The 18,885-nt window shown below is 36.8% G+C and overlaps 1 protein-coding gene across 1 annotated transcript in view; it reads left to right on the plus strand.

The window, feature by feature from the left end:
• The first annotated feature begins 271 nt into the window (after positions 1–271).
• SPATA16 (spermatogenesis associated 16) overlaps positions 272–18,885 on the plus strand; it is a 244,465-nt gene continuing 225,851 nt past the window's right edge. The window contains exon 1 of the mRNA XM_021674760.2: positions 272–404. The gene's annotated coding sequence lies outside the window, so the exon portion shown is untranslated. The remainder of the gene's footprint in view (positions 405–18,885) is intronic.

Here is an 18,885-nt window from a genome sequence, read left to right on the forward strand (position 1 = left end):
TCTATTTATGGTAAAGAGACTGCAAAGATATTAAAATGTTCTTAGTGCTTCTCTTTAGAATACAGATAATTATTTATGTACATCTTTCTGTATCTTCCAAATTATTTTAATGATCTCATTGCTTTTAGAAACTGAACGGAAAAATATAAAAATCCTGTTTCTGTTACCGGAAACATCAGGTGCAACTCAAGAGGAAAGACGAGGGAGGGGCCAACGACCCACGCCACTTGTGGGCGCGATGGGCCGCGTGGCACGGGACGTTTCTAGTCTTGGCGTCCCCGCGAGCACGCAGCCTGACCAGGCCTCGCAGTGGGACGTTTGGAGCCCGGTGTTGGCCGATGCTGTAGCTGGGACGAGTCCAGAGCCTCGCCCCGTCCCCGCGGGGCTGAGCCACAACTGCTCAGGTAGGAGGAGAATCAATCAGGTCTGCTTTAAAACCTTTCTTTTTCAGTGGCTGGGTGGGAAGGAAGGGGGATGACCCTCAGGTGAAGCTCCAGTAAGTTAGGAAAACAGGAGCTCCTTTCTTCCTTCACACCCGAGGAATGAGGCATGTTGCTTATAGAAAGCCCTAATAAGTAGCCAAGAAATGATCCCCTGCAGGCAGGTAGAAGACAGGTAGTTCCAAAGTGGTTTCCTGTCCGCTGCACCGGCTCACCCTATCCTTCCCCAGTCTGGTGAGAAAGAAAAGACTAAGATCCCATTTGGTTTCCCAGTAACAGATTTTTTGTTTTGTTTTGCTTTATTCTAACATATATTCCCTAATAAAGTGTATAATTTGAAGACATCTTCTAGTCAAGTGGGAGATGATGACTGCTAATTCAGAGTTCACATTTTATCGTTTGTGATGTGGGTTATTGTCTCTTTAACTCATGATATTACTGTGAATTGAAGACATTGAATATCAAGGAGTAGGATATCAGGGAGAGAAACAATCCAAGCTCCCTGTAAGACACAGACCATGTCATCATTTCTGTAAGCTAACATCATGAAATGTCTGATGTATGAATGAGTAAGGGAATGAATGAATGAATGTCTTTCACAAGGACCTTGCCTGTTCAAAAGTTGTTCAGCATGAGCAATGAAAAATAGGTTCAAACTGTTTAAAATTTGCATTTTGTATTTATTACCCATAAAATATTAATAGGTGTCAGTAAGGGTCTCTGCTTTTGAAGCACCAGGGAAGTGTTTACCATTTTTAGTAAGCCTTAGTTTGAAATAAATGCATGAAAACTTCAAATTGTAAGTGTTTTTGTTTAACCCTTTATGATTAAATTTAACGTACTAACAGTATTATAACAGAAATTACCCTAAGTTCATTAAGTTGTTCATCTTCTGAGCAGTGAAACCAACGCCTTGGAAATTGATTACGACTTAGAAAACGACAAATGAGCATGAACTGTGAGCCACAGAACCTTAAAATGATCTCCAGGCATAAACCCACAGTTAATCCTTACTGCAGGAGTATTTTTTCTAAATAAGACACACAGTGACTAAAGCCACGTCCCTCTACATAGAATTTGACTGCAAGTTAGTTTTTGTTGTTGTTGTTCCTTTTATGTGACACATCAGTATGAAATAAATGAATAGGTACCCCAACAATTGCAGTCCATATTAACAAAAGCAATGCAAACACCATATGCTCAAGGGTTTTTAAATCCTTTTATAGCAGAAAGCCTGGAGTATTGTCTTTCAATACTTGAAAGAATATATTGAGTCATCTTCTTGGAAAGTAATATTCAAGTTATAACATTTTACACTCACGAAGAGCTTGCTGAGTTTTTTCAGGGATGTTATAAAATATTACAGCTATAAAGATAGCAAAATAAAGACTGTAATTTATCATCGCTCCAGCTAAATTTCAAAATATATGCACAATGAATGAGCGTGAGTCATCTGTGTAATAGAAAGAGCATTTTTCTAATAGTCTAATTTTTAAAGAAAATTGCTGAACAATACAAACAGCAAAAACAAAAATGATGATAATGATAGAACAATAGTTAACATTTATTGAGCACTTACTATTATCAGGCAACCTTCCTATATTACACTTCTCAACAATTACATGAGGCAGATATTATCAGTAACTCTATTTTGTAAATAAGAAAAGAGAAACCAATGGCTATGACTGATATCAGAATTTCAAATCTCTGTATGATGAGGAAAATTATTGTAAAATTACTAGAAGGTAAAGATTCAGCTTTACCTTTACATTTTAGAAAGCCTCCAGGAATAAATGTATTTACACGCTATATGATATGATACACATTTATGTACGCCTATGTACATCTATTCTGAAATCTGCAGAATTCATGTATTTGAACCACTAATATTTCACAATTTAGGCAACTTTAAAAGGTAATTGAGTTGATGTGACACAGGATAGGTGTTAGAAAATGTCTCTTTAACCTTTGTGAGTAAAAACTGAAACTCAAGTCACACTGTCATCTAGAATTAGATGAGAAGTGGAAAATTGATATGATTTTAAGTAGGCCATTTAAAAGGAAATGTTTCAGGAAGACTTGTATTAGAATTACTGAACAGAAATCAGCTTCTGATTTTGATTTATCTTCATAGACAAATTATTCTGTCTTGCTGTTTATTTCAGATTTACCTAAATAAGTTGTGCCTTTCAAAAATAAGCATTATTATGTGGAATCAAAGTTAAGGAAGATTAATATCCTACAGAGGAAGGGAATTGTATATTACTCTGAGTTGAGGTTTTAAAAATGTTTGAAAATATAGAGTTGAAAATATTGGCCTTGCTTTTCTTCAGGGATCTTTAGCTCATTACTTATTAGGAAGATGGCTTCACATGTTAGTTTAAAAGGTAGTGGCACTCAACCTGGTCTGTATTTCTCCGCTAGAATAACTTTCCTTAGGAAATTCCACATTGTGGGTGTTCATCTGATTTCACATGCATGAATGCTTCAGTGCTCTCCCACCGGTTCTCAATTAAATTCCTATTAGCCAGCATAACTCAAGCAGAAGAATTCAATGCTGTCTTGAACCTCACCGAAGTTATAGGTTGAGAAGACATTGCATTATCACCCCTCCCCAAGAAAAAAAGTATGCATTTAACTTGTTAGAAATCTGCTCAATTTTGTTAACTTGAAGATGTAAGGAGCAAAACCATGATATAAATCACTTCTCATTCCTGTTGAACAGATACTTGGAAACCTAAGTTTAAGATGAAGAAAGAAAGAATGGCAAAAGTCCTCTGTAACATATATTCCCAAACCTAATACATCTGGTCTCTTCTAGGGAGGGGTGTGTGTGTGTGTGTGTGTGTGTGTGTGTGTGTGTGTGTTTCAGGCATCTGAACCTTCTTATGTATTGGGGCCACGGATGAATTAAAGGCTTTCAAAAGTTCAGATCTCTCATTTAATTTCCTCACCCTTTATATTTACTGATGTAGTTAACAGTGAGGGAGCATCACGTTAAACATGAGAGTCATTACCAGATTGAGAGAAAAGAGTTGAAATACATTAAAATTGACACCCTGTATGAACTTAAGCATTTCAATCCAGCAGACTATGTACAGAATGCCTTTAAGATGTTGCCCATGTAGTCATTGACCAATTCAATGAATGTAGAAAATGAGGAAGTTCTGCTGTTTATAAAAGCTTTGTCTTCCGCAGTTGCCATTTCTCTTCCTGCTTTCCTCCCGTCGATCCTGCCTTCCATGGACCTTTCTGTTACTCTATCTGTTGTTACAGAATTTGTCTAACATCATGGTCATCTGGTTTTGTTCTTTCTTATTTTTCATTTCTGATCTCCACTTTTCTTTTTGCCACCCTAATTCTCAATATTTTTTATTCTTTTAGATCTTTCACATCTACAATATTTCTTCAAGACAATGGGTAAGGTTGGGATATAATGGGAGGGAGGTGCCATTTGAAAAGAATGCGTCAGAGCCTGATTCATCTCTTTCTCTAGGCTTGAGAGTGCAGCTTCTGTCTGGGACATTCACACCTGGAGGTGCTGCCCTACACTGGTGTAGGCTGATTTAGATGTACAGTGATGGCAGAGGCAGATTTATTTTGACAGCAGAACTCATCAAGCGAACTCTTTAGGCCCCATTTCAACTAACGTTGGAATGTAGGAATGGAGAGAGGGATTATTTAAACTTTCTCATCAAATAAAATTTAGTAGTGTTTTAAAATGGGTTCTTTGAGTAAATGTTTAACAAAACTGAACTTCAAATTCTCTCTCAGCTCTATTTTTCCCTCTCAAGAGGTCACCGTTTTTCCCTCCATCCCAAGAGAGGACAAGGAAAACTTACTCTTCTGCAGGGCAGCTGCACAGGGAAAGGGCCTTGTGTCCCTGTCTTCTCTGGTTCCCACTGGCCTCTCTTGAGACCTTCTTCTTCCCACCTTCTCCTAGGACTGGGTGTTGACTGAGGTAAGGTTGAGCCTGAGGTCATTGGTCTGGTCATTAGGTCACCATATATTCCAATTAATACAACAAACAGTTGCAGGGAGTTTGTGTCATAAGAAAGCAAGCACAGAGCCTTTATTCCTCTCACCTCTGCCATAGCTAAATTTAAAAAATGATGACAATAATGGCTACGAAAAAATTGAATGAATGAATGAATGAATAACACCTAGTATCTGACAGCACAAGAGGGTGATTGCAGTCAATAATAATTTAAATGTATATTTTAAAATAACTAAAAGAGTATAATTGGATTGTTTGCAACACAAAGGATAAATCCTTGAGGGGATGGATACCCCATTTTCCATGATGTGATTATTATGCATTGCATCCCTATGTCAAAACATCTCATGTCCCCCATAAATATATGTTCAGATATGTGGGTACACCTACTATGTACCCACAAATAATAAAAATAAAAAATTATTTTTAAAACAATAGCAAAAAAATCAAAGAAAAGAAAAAAAATAATAATTATAACAATGAAAGCGAGCAACTGCTACGTGTCCAGTGCTGCTTGCCCTGGTTTTGGGAACCTTCGGAAATGTAGTCGGGGAATCTGTCTCAGCCTATCTACCATACACAACGTCTGATAATTTCTAAGCCACTAACATGAATTGCATTTCATTTGTTTTGTGTGGTTTTACCCTCCTGGAGAATTTTAAGAAAACACCTCCTAACTATCAAATCTTTACCCTGCCTTCTTGCTTGTATTCTTAGACAATGCAAAGATTGTAGGTAAGGGAGGAGGGATGTGTGTTTAGGGAAAACTTGCCGTGTATAAACTCAGAGTCTCGTACGTAAAGTTTCAAGCTGTCTTGATCCGTGATTTTCTTAATGTAAACTTTTTATTAATGCATAACATACTTTTGGTAAAAGGCAAAAATAGTAAATTTAATCGAATGAACACATTGGTGTAACCAGCTCTTAGATCCAGAAATGACGGTACCAGGAAGCCCAGGAGCTCCTTCTGTTCCATTCCATTTAGCACTCACAATCTCAAGGGCAACCACCAATCTGGCACCTAACAAATTAGTTTTGCCTAACTTTGATCTTTATTTAAATGAATCATACAATATATATTCTTTTGTATCTGGCTTCTTTCACTCCACGTTTTATTTTTGAAATTCTTCCATGTGGTTGCTTATAGTTTTAATTCATTTATTCTCACTGCTAATAATATTTTTCCATTGTATAAATATACCACAATATTTTTATTTTTTCTGTGATTCATGGGCATTTGGAATGTTTTCAATGTTATTGTGTTATGATGTTATAAATAGTGCTACTGTGAACACTCTTGTATGCATTTCTGCTGGGTATATGGAAAAAAATTATCCCAGTACAGGATATAGGAGGAAGCAGATGCTGCCAAACAGCTTTTCAAATTGGTTGTACCAACTTTCATTTATATCTGCTTTGTGTAAAAGCTCCACTTATGCCATATATTTGCCAATACTAGGTGTTGTCCGTCTTCTTAAGTTTAACCTTCTGGTGGATTTGATGTGATATCAACCTGTGGTTTCACTTTGCAGTCTAGTGATGACTAATGGGAGTTAATAATGCTTTCAAGAGTTTATTGACCATTTGGAGATCATCTTTTGTCATATGTCTATTAAAATGTTTAGCCCATTTCTCTACTGGGTTTTTTTCATCTGCCTTCTTTTATAGAAGTTCTTTATATATTCTGGATACAAATCCACATCAAATATATGTACTACAGATATTTTCTTTTATTCCATGAATTGTAATTTCATTTTTAAAGCTGTGTTTTGATTAACAAAAATTATTAGGTATAATATAATCTAATTTATTATTTTTATATTCTGTTCAAGAAATCTTTGCCTATCCAAGTTGTAAAATCATCCTTTTTTCTTCTAAAGCATTAATGTTGGTTTTTTTACGTTTACTTTTGCAATGCATTTGGAATTTATTTTTGTGCATTATATAAGATAGGTATCAAAATTTACTTGCTGCATTTGATTTAGGCCAGCACCATTTATTTAAAAAGGCCATAATTCTAGTTTCTGACTTACTCTGTTTTCTGTTGCTATAGCAGAATACCTGAGACTGGGTAATTTATTTTAAAAAGAGATTTATTTGGCCTACAATTCTGGAGGCTGGGAAGCCCAGGAAACATGGCACCAGCATCTGCTGTTTCTGGTGAGGAACTCATGCTGCCTTGCCACATGGCAAAGAAGCAAAGAGGAAGCAGACATGCAAAAAGAAGACCAAGCATGAGAGGCAGCCTTGCTTTATAATGACTTACTCTTTTTCTTTCTTTCTTTCTTTTTTTTTTTGAGTCGGAGTCTTGCTCTGTCACCCAGGCTGGAGAGAAGTGGCACAATCTTAGCACACTGCAACCTCCACTTCCCGGGTTCAAGTGATTCTCCTGCCTAAGACTCCCGAGTAGCTGGGATTAAAATAACTTACTCCCTCATTCACTCAGCATTAATATATTCATAAGGGATCTGCCCCCATGACCCAAACACCTCCCACTAGGCCTTATCTCCCCACACCACTACGTCGAGGTGAAAATCAGGCTTTCAACACATAAACTTTTGGGGGGCATGCTTAAGCCACAGCAGCCCCATTCCGTGCCAGGGTAATTTTTGCCATAAATTAAATGAACATTTACATCTAGGTCTACTACTGGACTTTTTATTCTGTTCGGGTGTTGTAATTTATCCTTGCATCAAAGCCATGCTGCCTTCCTTACTATAGCTTTACTTATAGTAATTCTTAATATCTGGCCAAGTCTATCAGCGTTGTTCTTCTTTAAGATGAACATGGCTATTCTTGGCCCTTTGTATTTCCATATTAAATGTGAAATTTGTTGTGGCTTGACTAACGAGTGAGCTACAGTCAGTTTTCACAAAAGTTTCAGGTGCACTTGAAAAGAATGTACATTCTGACTTTCTTTGTTGCAAGATTTGACATATGTCTATTAAGTCAAGTTTGCTACTTACAGTACACAGAGCTCCTATGTTCTTGAAGGTTTTCCTTCCTTTTTCCTTTCTTCTTTCCCTTCTTTTTCTGTCTGAAATTCCATCAGCCATTGACAGAGGTGTGTTACAATTTCCCACTAGAATTGGAGATTTGTCAATTTCTCCTTTTATTCATCAGTGTTTCTTTTCTTTCTTTTTTTTTTTTTTATAAACATTTATTTCTCACAGCTCTGGAGGCTGAGAAGTAGTGTTTTCTATTTTATGTATTTAAAAGCCATGTTAATCACCGAAGACAGATTTAAATTGTGCTGTCTTCTCCTTGTATAGTTCCCTGTAGCATCCTTAGGGATGAGGGGTCATGAACAGGTAAGTAACTTGGAAGCTCCGAGGAGGTCCTGCAAGGCTAAAATTCAGACCTCTGAGGAGAGAGTGTGACCGGGGGAAGTCATTAAGACAGGGTTCACTTGTCTCAGAACTAGGAGAGCAACGTGGCTGTGGTGATGAGGAAATTTGACAAAAGAATACCTGCACTGACTGTGAGGGTCACCACCTCATCGGTTAATGCTACCTAAACCCCTACAAACAGAAGCATTTGCTGCTGGCGTAAATGGAAAATTCCAAGAAGGAAATGTCCCTTCTTCCCGTTTCAGCTTTGCAGTGTTTCTCCAGTACCCTCTATTGGCAGAGCCTAACTTTCAACCAGCTGGAAAAACTAAAATGTAGTCTGCAGATTTCAGTTCCAGTATCACAATACAGAGAGATGGGTGAGTTTGCAGCCGAGGAACAATAAATTAATAACTAACATACCTTCTGCATTTCTAGTAATGCTTCTTTCCATAAAGCCTACTTGGTCTGATTATTAGTTGAGCCATACCTTATCTTGGTTGGTGTTTCTATGTTGTATCTTTCTTCATGGTTTTATTTTCAACCTCTCTATGTTCTCATATTTAAGGTGTATCTTTCCTGAGCAGTATAGAGTTGGTGTTAGTAATTTTTTCCTCTGAGGCAATCTTGGTTTATGAATTAGAATATTTAGTTCTTTTAAATCTGAAGTAATTGCTGATAGATTATGGTTTATGTCTACCATATTGCTATCTATTTTTTATTTGGTCTCTTTTATTACTCACCTTTTTGGGGTTAAACCAAAAATATTTTAATTTTGTGTTATGTTCATTTGTTAATTATCCATTCATTTATATTTTATATTCCCCAGCTTTTACCTTAGAAATTACAACATGAATCCTTGACTTCTTCCAATCCAATACGAATGTTAGTTTTGCCAAGCCCCTAATAATTTTATAACATTAAAATACTTTAACTCTGTTTACCCTCTCGCATCTTTTGCATCATTGTTGCCATTCTTTTTAATTCTGCCTAGACTTTAAATCCTGTAGAGACATTTCTGTTATCGTCTTATGCAGTCAAGTGACAGCAGTCAATATTTATTTCTATGTGTATATTCTCACATATTTACTTTGACTATTACTCTTCAATTCTTCCTGGAATTCTCTTTTGCTTCTGCTTCATTCTCTGTGCTCCTTCTAGGGCTCCAACAATATTCTGTGTTTCACATCTCTCCAAAGGCTTTTTAAATAATTTTTTTCATTATTATACTTCTCTGCTTAAATTTAGATATATCTTATTGACTATTTCTTGAGTTTACTAAATCTGTCTTCTGCTGTATCTAATGTGTTCTTTAATCCATCTAATGAGTTCATTTCAGATGGTGTATTTCTCAGCTCCAGAATTTGTTATTCTTTTTATAGAGTCTAATACTCTGGTAAAGTTCTTTATAATTTCTCACTGTTTTGTTATGAATAAATTAATTAGCATTGTTTGAAAATTCCTTAGCTAGCTCTGATATCTGGATCAGCCATGGGTATGTTTCTAGTTATTACTTTTTCATTTGGTTTTTTATTATTATCTTGAGATGTTTTATTTTTGCATACTTAATGATTTTCCATTAAGTGCTGAAGAGTGTGTATAGAAAATTATATAAGATCCAGATGGTGTGTCTTCCTCTATAATGGATGTATGCTTTCACTAGGCGGATAACATAGCAGTTCATCTTAATTTAATCAGGGACTGTTTCATGTTGAGGCTGAGTTGCAACCCTTGAAAAAGTCTACCTCAAGTTTACCCTGGTTCCAAGAGTTTCAGCTGAAAGTGTGGTGTTTCTCCAAAGCCTTTTCTCTTGTGGGTCCCTGTCTTGTAAGACTGCAAAAATTTTATCTTCCTTTCAGAGTCTTCCACTTTGCCATCCTACCCCATGAATGCCCAGATATTGGCATTATTTACTGAGTGGTAAAAGAGCTCTGTGCTAGAGGCTCCCACATTTACCCAAAGCTGTACAGGTTTTAACATTACCCACCGGTGCCCCTCCTTCAATGAAACGTTGAGATGGTCACACTCTTCCCCATGCCTACAATTAGCAAATGCCCCCAGAAGATGTCCCTGTAAAAGCTCACTTTGATAAGGGAATTATGCCCTCACCATAGCCTCCCCAGCTATTTTCAAACAAATGATTTGGTCTTTTATTCTGCTTTTCGATTAGTTCTCAACGGAAGTTCTGATCTGCTACTCCATCCCACCCATAAGCAGAGTGTAACGTGTAACTGTTTGAATGATGTATTGTTAGGTTCTGTTTGTTAACATAGTAAATTTTAAAGTAAATTTGTTAAAATAGTAAATTTTAAAGTATGTCTTAGGCATTGGCAGGGACTTCGTGACTAAAACACCAAAAGCTATGGGAACAAAAGCTAAAATTGACAAATGGGATCTAATTAAACTAAAGAGCTTCTGCACAGCAAAAGAAACTATCATTAGAGTGAATTGGCAACCAACAGAATGGGAAAAAAATTTTTGCAATCTACCCAACTGACAAAGGGCTAATATCCAGAATGTACAAAAAATTTAAACAAATTTACAAAAAAAGAACAAATAACTCCATCAAATAGTGGGCAAACGATATGTACAGACACTTCCCAAAAGAAGACATTTAGGCAGCCAACAAGCCTATAAAAAAAAAAAAAAGCTCGTCATCACTGGTCATTAGAGAAATGCAAATCAAAACCACATTGAGATACCATCTCATACCAGTTAGAATGGCAATCATTAAAAAATCTGGAGGCAACAGATGCTGGAGAGGATGTGGAGAAATTGGAATGCTTTTATACTGTTGGTTGGAGTGTAAATTAGTTCAACCATTGTGGAAGGTAGTGTGGTGATTCCTCAAGAATCTAGAAATAGAAATACCATTTGACCCAGCAATCCCATTACCGGGTATTTACCCAAAGGATTATAAATCATTCTGTTATAAACACACATGCACACTTATGTTTATTGCAGCACTGTTCACAATAGCAAAGACTTGGAACCAACCCAAATGTCCATCAATGATAGACTGGAGAAAGAAAATGTGGCACATATCCACCATGGAATACTATGCAGCCATAATAAAGGATGAGTTCATCTTCTTTGCATGGACATGGATGAAGCTGGTAACCATCATTCTCAGCAAACTGACACAAGAACAGAAAACCAAACACCACATGTTCTCTCTCATAAGTGGGTGTTGAACACTGAGAACACATGGACACAGAGAGATGAACATCACACACCGGGGTCTGTCAGGGGGGTGGGGAGCTAGGGGAGAGATAGCAGGAGGTCAGGAGATAGGGGAAGGATAACCTTAGGAGAAATACCTAATGTAGATAACGAGGTGATGCATGCAGCAAACCACCATGGCACGTGTATACCTATGTAACAAACCTGCACGTTCTGCACATGTACCCCAGAACTTTAAGTATAATAAATAAACAAATAAATAAATAAAATAAAGTATGTCTTTCTTTTAAAGTTTTGCACAAACCGAAATATTTTTTTCCAAGCAGTTCTTTGGCTTTATGGATTTTTTTTGCTGAGATCAATTGGGGAAATATTAGTGGATGATTAATATGCAGTGAGTCCTCAGATATTTCTACAGTCTGTAAACCTGTAAATCTTCATTAAATGTAATTGAAACATGATTGAAAAAGTTAAAAATTATATTTCTAAACTATTTTGATATTTTCTCCATCTTAATTCTGAAGCTAATTTTTCTCGCAGACAAATGCATTTCCACAAAATAAGTATCATTATTTACCCTAGAAAAAGATTCAGAAGAAATATTCAAATGATAGTACTAAAACGCTATACAAGTAAGAAATTAAATTATTAATTTTTTAATCTTGGATAAGTATATACAAATTCCAAATGGTTAGTTTGAGAGCACTTCATAATTATATTACCTTTAATAAAATAGCAAAGCAAGAATCTTGCAAAGAATTAGGTGAGCCCTACTTTTGGCTCAGCTGTTTATGATGTGAAATGGCTTGACATGCATGTGTAGATAAATACATCATTTTTTACTATCTCTCTCTGTCTCTACTAGGTTCTTTAATAAGTGTCATACAACATTGGGCCATTTATCCTCAGGCTAATCATATGAAAAAATCTCAACCAACAGTTTCTCAAGTGTTAAAAATGAGCCTTTATTCTGCAACTTGTAAAAGGAAGGACAATGTAGGGATTAAGTTAATATGCACTGTAAACATATTATAAAATATTAAAATGACAGTGGTGAAAGCTTTATCATAAGCTTTCAACCTCCACAGAACATAATCAAGGAGCAGTCTCATCTTCATGCCTCAGGTTCTCTTTGTGAGGTAATAGTGGAGAATGCTGTTCATTCATTACCTGTAGTGTACCCATTCCAGTGGATCATGTGTTATTTTAAGGTGGGTATGTATAACACTGGAAGGTAGATCAGCCATCCCTGTTTGTGATAGGTGTTCCACAATGGTACAGACTGTTCTTCAGGACACGAAATCCTCAGGGAACAAGTGTTCCTGAGGATTGACTCAATTTTCATGTAAATATTGTCAACTTGCTATTTTTAGGAAGAAAAATTATACAGATGTGTGTTTATGTATAAACATTTTCACAGTGTAAAACAAGGCACCAATAATTAAACACTATTAGTATGTTTCATGTATAAATACTATATATAAGTATATATACAGTGAATACATAGAAACCCGTACATGCGGTAGAATATATAGAGAGCACAATTTTTTATTGCATTTTAGGTTTTGGGGTACATGTGAAGAACATGCAAGATTGTTGCATAGGTACATACATGGCAGAGTGATTTGCTGCCTTCCTCCCCATCACCTATATCTGGCATTTCTCCCCATGCTATCTCTCCCCAAACTCCCCACCCGCCGCTGTCCCTCCCCTATTCACCGCCCCCACCGACAGACCCCAGTGTGTGATGGAGAGCACAATATTTAACACCATAATAGCTGTCCTCTGTAGAGAACTTATTGTGTGCTGCCAGATGATGCATTAGTTCTTAACACACGTTACTTTGTCAATCTTTCAATCATCTCTATGAGGAATTAATTAGTATTCATATTTTTTGGATAAGAAAACCAAGATACATCAAAGTTAAGTAACTTGCTGAACGTTTCCTCAGCAAAGAAAAGACAGAGTTAGGATATGAACTTATATCTCTCCAAACCCAAAATTCACGTCCTGCCTTCTGTGCTACTTCGGTTCTTGAGTTTGGAACATTCAAGAAAGATGGATAGCATCTCTGATCTCTTGCTCCTGAGCTCCTGTGAAGCACAATCCATTTTATTTATCTTTGTAATCCCCCAGGAATTAGCCCTGTATTTTTACCTAGCAGGAACTCAACAAGAGTTTGTTGACTAAATGGATGAGTGAATGTCTACCAATAATTCATTCTTACAAACTGATTTTTCAAAAGAGTAGCCATTTAGACTTTAAAGTGTTTCTTTAGCATCAACAGCTAAGGCAGCGTCTGTCTTTCTGGCAGACTACTTCATCCATGCAAGCTCAGCTAGCTACCAGTGTTACCCAAGCAAAAGAAAGCATATGAATGCATTGGCTTGGCGCCAACATGATTCGCCAGACCACCTATATCAGTAGCCCCTGAAGTAAGTTAGCCATGAATATGCTTATGTCACCAGAAAAGTAGATTACCAAAGAAATAATTTTCTGGAAAATTTTGCTCTAGCATTTACTACTTCAAAAGAAGCATGAAAAAAATTATAATAATAATATCTGAACCTTATAAGACATTTTCAAAATTTATTTTACGGCAGTATTGTTTTTTACAAATACTTTTCAATTCAAGTGGTGGGGGTTGGAGTAGGAAAGTCAGGAGGTGGAGTGTATACCATAACCATTTGCGTGCTATGAACCTCCGGTATTTTCAATACAGCCCTCTTCTGCTTACTAAACGTGCAAATTCCTATGCATTACCCCAGACATACTAAATCAAAATCTGTGGGGCCTGGAACTTAGGAGGCTTCAGGGGATTCTGATGCATACTAAAGTAGTATCTCCCACTAAACTATAACTTCTTGTGAGTATAGGCATCCCAGTACCGACACAGGTCATGACAGAGTTATTGCTTAGTAAATCATAAATGAATGATTGAATTAATTAATTAATTCTTAAGAAAAAAGAGAATATTTAAAGTCACCACTGTATAATCCACCTTTACTCTGCCTACTTTATGACATGAGTTTGTGCTTCTAACAGCTGAGGACATTATGATTTTAACGAATACATTTTGAGGACATTATGTTTTTAACAAATAAATTTTGATTTACTTTATGGATGGATATAATGGAGCCTAGAATCAGAGCTTGTAGACCAACTTCAGTCCTACCATTGCCACTACATAGGGATGTCGCCCCAGCCCTCATGGTTAGAGTAAAGGTATTAGAATAGATTTACCCTGTGATTTCCTACCAATGCTAAAAATTTATTTTATTTGTACTTCGATGGTGACCAGCCCTCTATCTGAGTACTTTTATGATGTCATGAGTTAGGAAAGGAAAAATCACCATTTTATAATCATTCAGTGGATGCTAAATTGAGGGAGGAAAGTTTGATGAGGAAGTAGGAAATTGCGTGGTCTCCAAGTGTCTTGCTACAGACTGCACATAAGTTGCAAGGGGAACGTATGTAACTATAATCTGGAAGAACTAGATAACATCTTGACCAGGTGCTCAAAACTGACATCACCAAAGAAAAGCAAGTGGACATTGTCTGCCCCCAAATGTGATACCCTGAGAAACACACAGCATCATTCATTCTGTGGTATTCTGGCTGAGGCTGCTTAACCTGAATCTAATCATGAGAAAGTATCAGAAAAATCCAAATTGAGGTACATTCTGTAAAACAGCTGCTTGTACTCCTCAAAATTGGCAATGCCAAGGAAGACAGAAAAAGGCTAAAAAAAGAGCGATTCCAGAGTAGAGAAACTAAAGGGGGTGACAACTACATACAATACAGTTTCCTGGAGAAAAAAAATACTAACAGGACATTATTGAGACAGCTGACAAAACAGACAAAATAGGGATAGGACTGTAGAATAGATAATAGTATCATATCAATGTTAACATCCCTGCATTCGATAACTGTATTATGTTACAGTAAAGAAATATCCTCGATCTTAGGGAACGTGCGCTGAAGCTTTAAGGGGTAATGAGGCTTGATGTATACAACTTACTTTCAAATGGCTTAGGAGAAGTAATATAAATGTATTTATGTGTGTGCCTATACATTTCTGAATGTGCGTGCACACACACACACACACACACAAACACACACACATATTAGGGAAAGAGAATTATAAATGTGACCAAGATGTTTAAAACTAGTAAAGCACAATTTTGAGGTCTTGATAGTCGTACAACTTTTCTGTAAATTTAAACTTATTTAAAACAAACACTTGTGGATTTTTAAAAAGAGGCACTTCCCATCTCTCAGTAGCTTTAACTTTAAAACATGTTTGATAACAATTAGTTAAGTAAATTGAAGGGTAGTTCAAAAGAAGAAATCTTCATAGTTACTGTCCATTAATTTTGCAGGTCTCTGCAAACAAAGCACTGAAGTGTCTGACAAGTTTACCTTGTGTATTGTGGTGGGAGGCAGTGGAGTGGAGTGAGGTAGAGAGAATTCTGAGGGAGCTGCAAGATGTGGTTGAAAGCACTCATTTATTATGTGACCATGAACGGGTCATTTCACCTGCATAAGACTCCATTTCTTCATCCACAAAATAAAGAGATTAGAGTGTTTTGAAAGGCTCTTCGTCTCTATACTTCTACAATTCAGAGTTATAGTTTAAGAAACCAAATGTGAAAGTCTGAGAATTAAGAACTTTGTAAACAGAATTAAAGAGTTGACCAGTGTTAAATGAAATTGTTTTCTTTACACATCTATACAGCCTCTTACATAAATAGAAACTTGGATCACTTTTACAAGAAGACAGAGCAGCGTTTGCAAAGAAAGAGAACGAGATTCGAACTTTGTCTCAAGATGCTCATGAATTTGGCAAGCTGATTACATTTATGTTTCAAGAAGAAATGTAGCCAAAGGTCTCTAAAGTATGCTGGAACATTGCTTCCTCTACTTTCATATTCCTGCCACAGCAAATGAGTTACTGTTTTTACAAATTGTATTAAGGATTTTTGAGAAATACAATTGATTCCTCATGGACCACACTTATAATGATAGCAAGTTGCACAATTATCACTTCTCCAAAAAAGACTGATTTTTCTGAGGGTTTTGGTTCTGAATAAGCCATGCTGTATGTCAACAAAGAATGAGAGAAATTATTTACTCCCTAACAAAGACTAAAATAAAAAGGACCAGGGTAGGTACATCATAAATATTGTTGACTTAGAGTAACAATAAAAATAAGAAAAAAGAAAAAATCAGGATGCTGCAGTGCCTAGAGAAGCTTTCCATTTTGAAGCCGATTTGTAAAAAGCTAACTTAGATTTAGGTGATTGCCTAATTTTCAGCTTTTGTAAAGTGATGCAACAACAATAACAAAAAGATACTTTAGAATGATTCATTAATTGTATAATAAGATACCATCATCAATTTTTCCAATCAACAAATATTTACTGTATACCTACCCTGTGCTGAGCACATTCTGAGTATATAGCAGTGAACTAAGTATACGAAGGGCAGTCTCTCACATTCTGGTGGGAGAATATAGATATGAATGAAACACAGATATGAATGAACACCACTATGATAAGTGGCATGGAGAGATTTAAAATAGATCCACAACTTGGTGGGGCTGATTAGTTCATCAGAGAAGGCTTCTTTGGGAACAAATATTTAAGCTATGATCTGAATAACATAAAAAAAAACACAGTGGAAAGAATGTTCTAGCCCAACCAGTGCAAAGGTTCTAAGTTGGGAATGAACTTGTTAAATTAGAAGAACAGAGTGAATGCCAGGTGGCCGGAACACAGTAGACCAAGGGGGAAAGGTATGTGATGAGTTTTCAAAGGACACAGAGGCATCAGAGATTGCATTCTATTCTAGGTGTTATGGGCAGCCATTTAAATGTCCTTAGTAAGAATGAGGTGGGATCTGATTTTCATTTAAAAGGATGACCTGGGTTGCTGTGTATGAGGAGCAATTGCAATAATCTAGACAGGAGATCATGGGGCCTGGCGGAGGGTATTGATCAGACATATGGAAAGAGGCAGACCTTGGAAGGAGAGTCAACAGGACCAAATGATGGCTTGTAGGATAGGGATTAGGCGAAAGAGAAGAATAAAGGATAACTTGTAAAGCTCTAACTCGGCCAACTGGGAGGGTGTGGTTGGCATGCACTGGGATGGGAAGACTGAGACAGGGACAATTTTAGGTAATGGGAATTAAAAGATCTCTTTTGGTATTGTCAAGATGTATATTTGGTGTTGTTAAGATGTATTAGATTATTTAAGATGTATTTTAGATAATCCAAGCAGAGATGTCACATGGACAGTTGAGTATACAATTTTGATGTCGGATATAAGGAATAGAGTTGTAACACGAGTAGTTAGGTGTGTATAATGGTATTTGAAGCCATAGTACTGACAAAATCACCTGAGGAGAGAATGTAGCTGGAGAAAAGAAGGGACTCCAGGTGGGATCTTGGTGGAACAGAAAAGGAAGATCCAATCTAGGGCATTGAGAATGAGTGGTGAGTGAAGTAATTGGAAAATTGGAAGAGCATGGTGTCATACAAAGTGAGAAGAAAGTGCTCCATTAAAGAGAGAGTATCAACTGTGAAGACTGCTGTTAGGCAATCTGGCAGAAACGAGCCTAGGGGTGACCACTGGATTTGGCAGTATGAAAGCCAAGGGAGTCTGTTGTTGTTTTTCTTAAAAGAGAAGGGCTGCTACATCAGCACAGGCATCAACAGGATCAGTCCAATAACAAAAGAGGAAGAGGTGATATGAAAAGATGACAATTGCAGCAACAAAGTCATTGACAGGATGGAGGGGTAGGATCCAAACAAAAGGAATTCACCTTGGGAAGAGCCGAGGCATTTTTCATTCAAGGAGCTGCTTGTGGAATAACCAAACCTCTTCTCTAAGTGCAGCTTCTCTTACATACATCATCTCATTTGATTCTCACATGATTCTCATGTATCCAATCATTCCCAATTTCCAGAAAAGAAAAAGAAAGTTTAGAGAGGTTGTATAATTTGTCCTACAACATGCAGTTAATCGTTAATTAAAGAGAATTCAAACCTTTCTTGCAGTTCCAAACCAAACGCTCCTTCCACTGCTTAATACCATGAGAAAGTCTCCCTTCTAATGCTCCCTCTGACCCAACATGACAGATGTTCACAGTGTTTGAGATACAAAGAAGTACAGTTGCTTTGATGCAATTTTTTTCATTTGGTGGCTTAGTGATCAGCAAATGGCTTGGCAATTTTAAGTTTGAATTCCCTGGAATCCATTCATGTAGAAGTTTTATGTCCACATCATTTTTTTTTTCTGCATCTAATAATGGCTACAATATAGCAGGGGTCATAATTACATTTGCAGCTACAGTTCTTTAAAAACACTAAAAGTCTAATACCAGGCCAGGTGTAGTGGCTCACATCTATAATCCCAACACTTTGGGAGACTGAGGCGGGTGGATCACCTGAGGTCAGGAGTTCAAGACCAGCCATGGCCAACATGGCAAAACCCTGTATCTATTAAAAATACAAAAATTAGCTGGGCATGGTGGTGGATGCCTGTAATCCAAGATACTTGGGAGGTTGAGGCAGGAGAATCACTTGAAGCTGGGAGGCAGAGGTTGCAGTGAGCTGAGATTGCGCCACTGCACTCCAGCCTGGGTGACAAGAGCAAAACTCCATCTCAAAAAAAAAAAAAAAAAACTAATACCTTTCGTAACAAATTTGGTTCACATATTCATGTTAACTATAAATTGCTAGTTTGTTTTGTCATAATTTTAGAGGGAGTCCCACCCAGTGGAACAGCAGTAAAGTTAAATATCCTGTTATTAAGTTTTTAATTTTTTTTAAAAAAAAGCCTTTTAAGGTAAGGAAAGTACAAATCCCAGTCAACTGGGGGTGCAATACAGAGGATTATATTATCCTATTATCTAAAAAGCATGGAATTTG

Source organism: Aotus nancymaae, unplaced genomic scaffold, assembly GCF_030222135.1.
Source record: "Aotus nancymaae isolate 86718 unplaced genomic scaffold, 86718_ANA_hifiasm-v0.15.2.pri h1tg000019l, whole genome shotgun sequence".
Lineage (NCBI taxonomy): Eukaryota > Metazoa > Chordata > Mammalia > Primates > Aotidae > Aotus > Aotus nancymaae.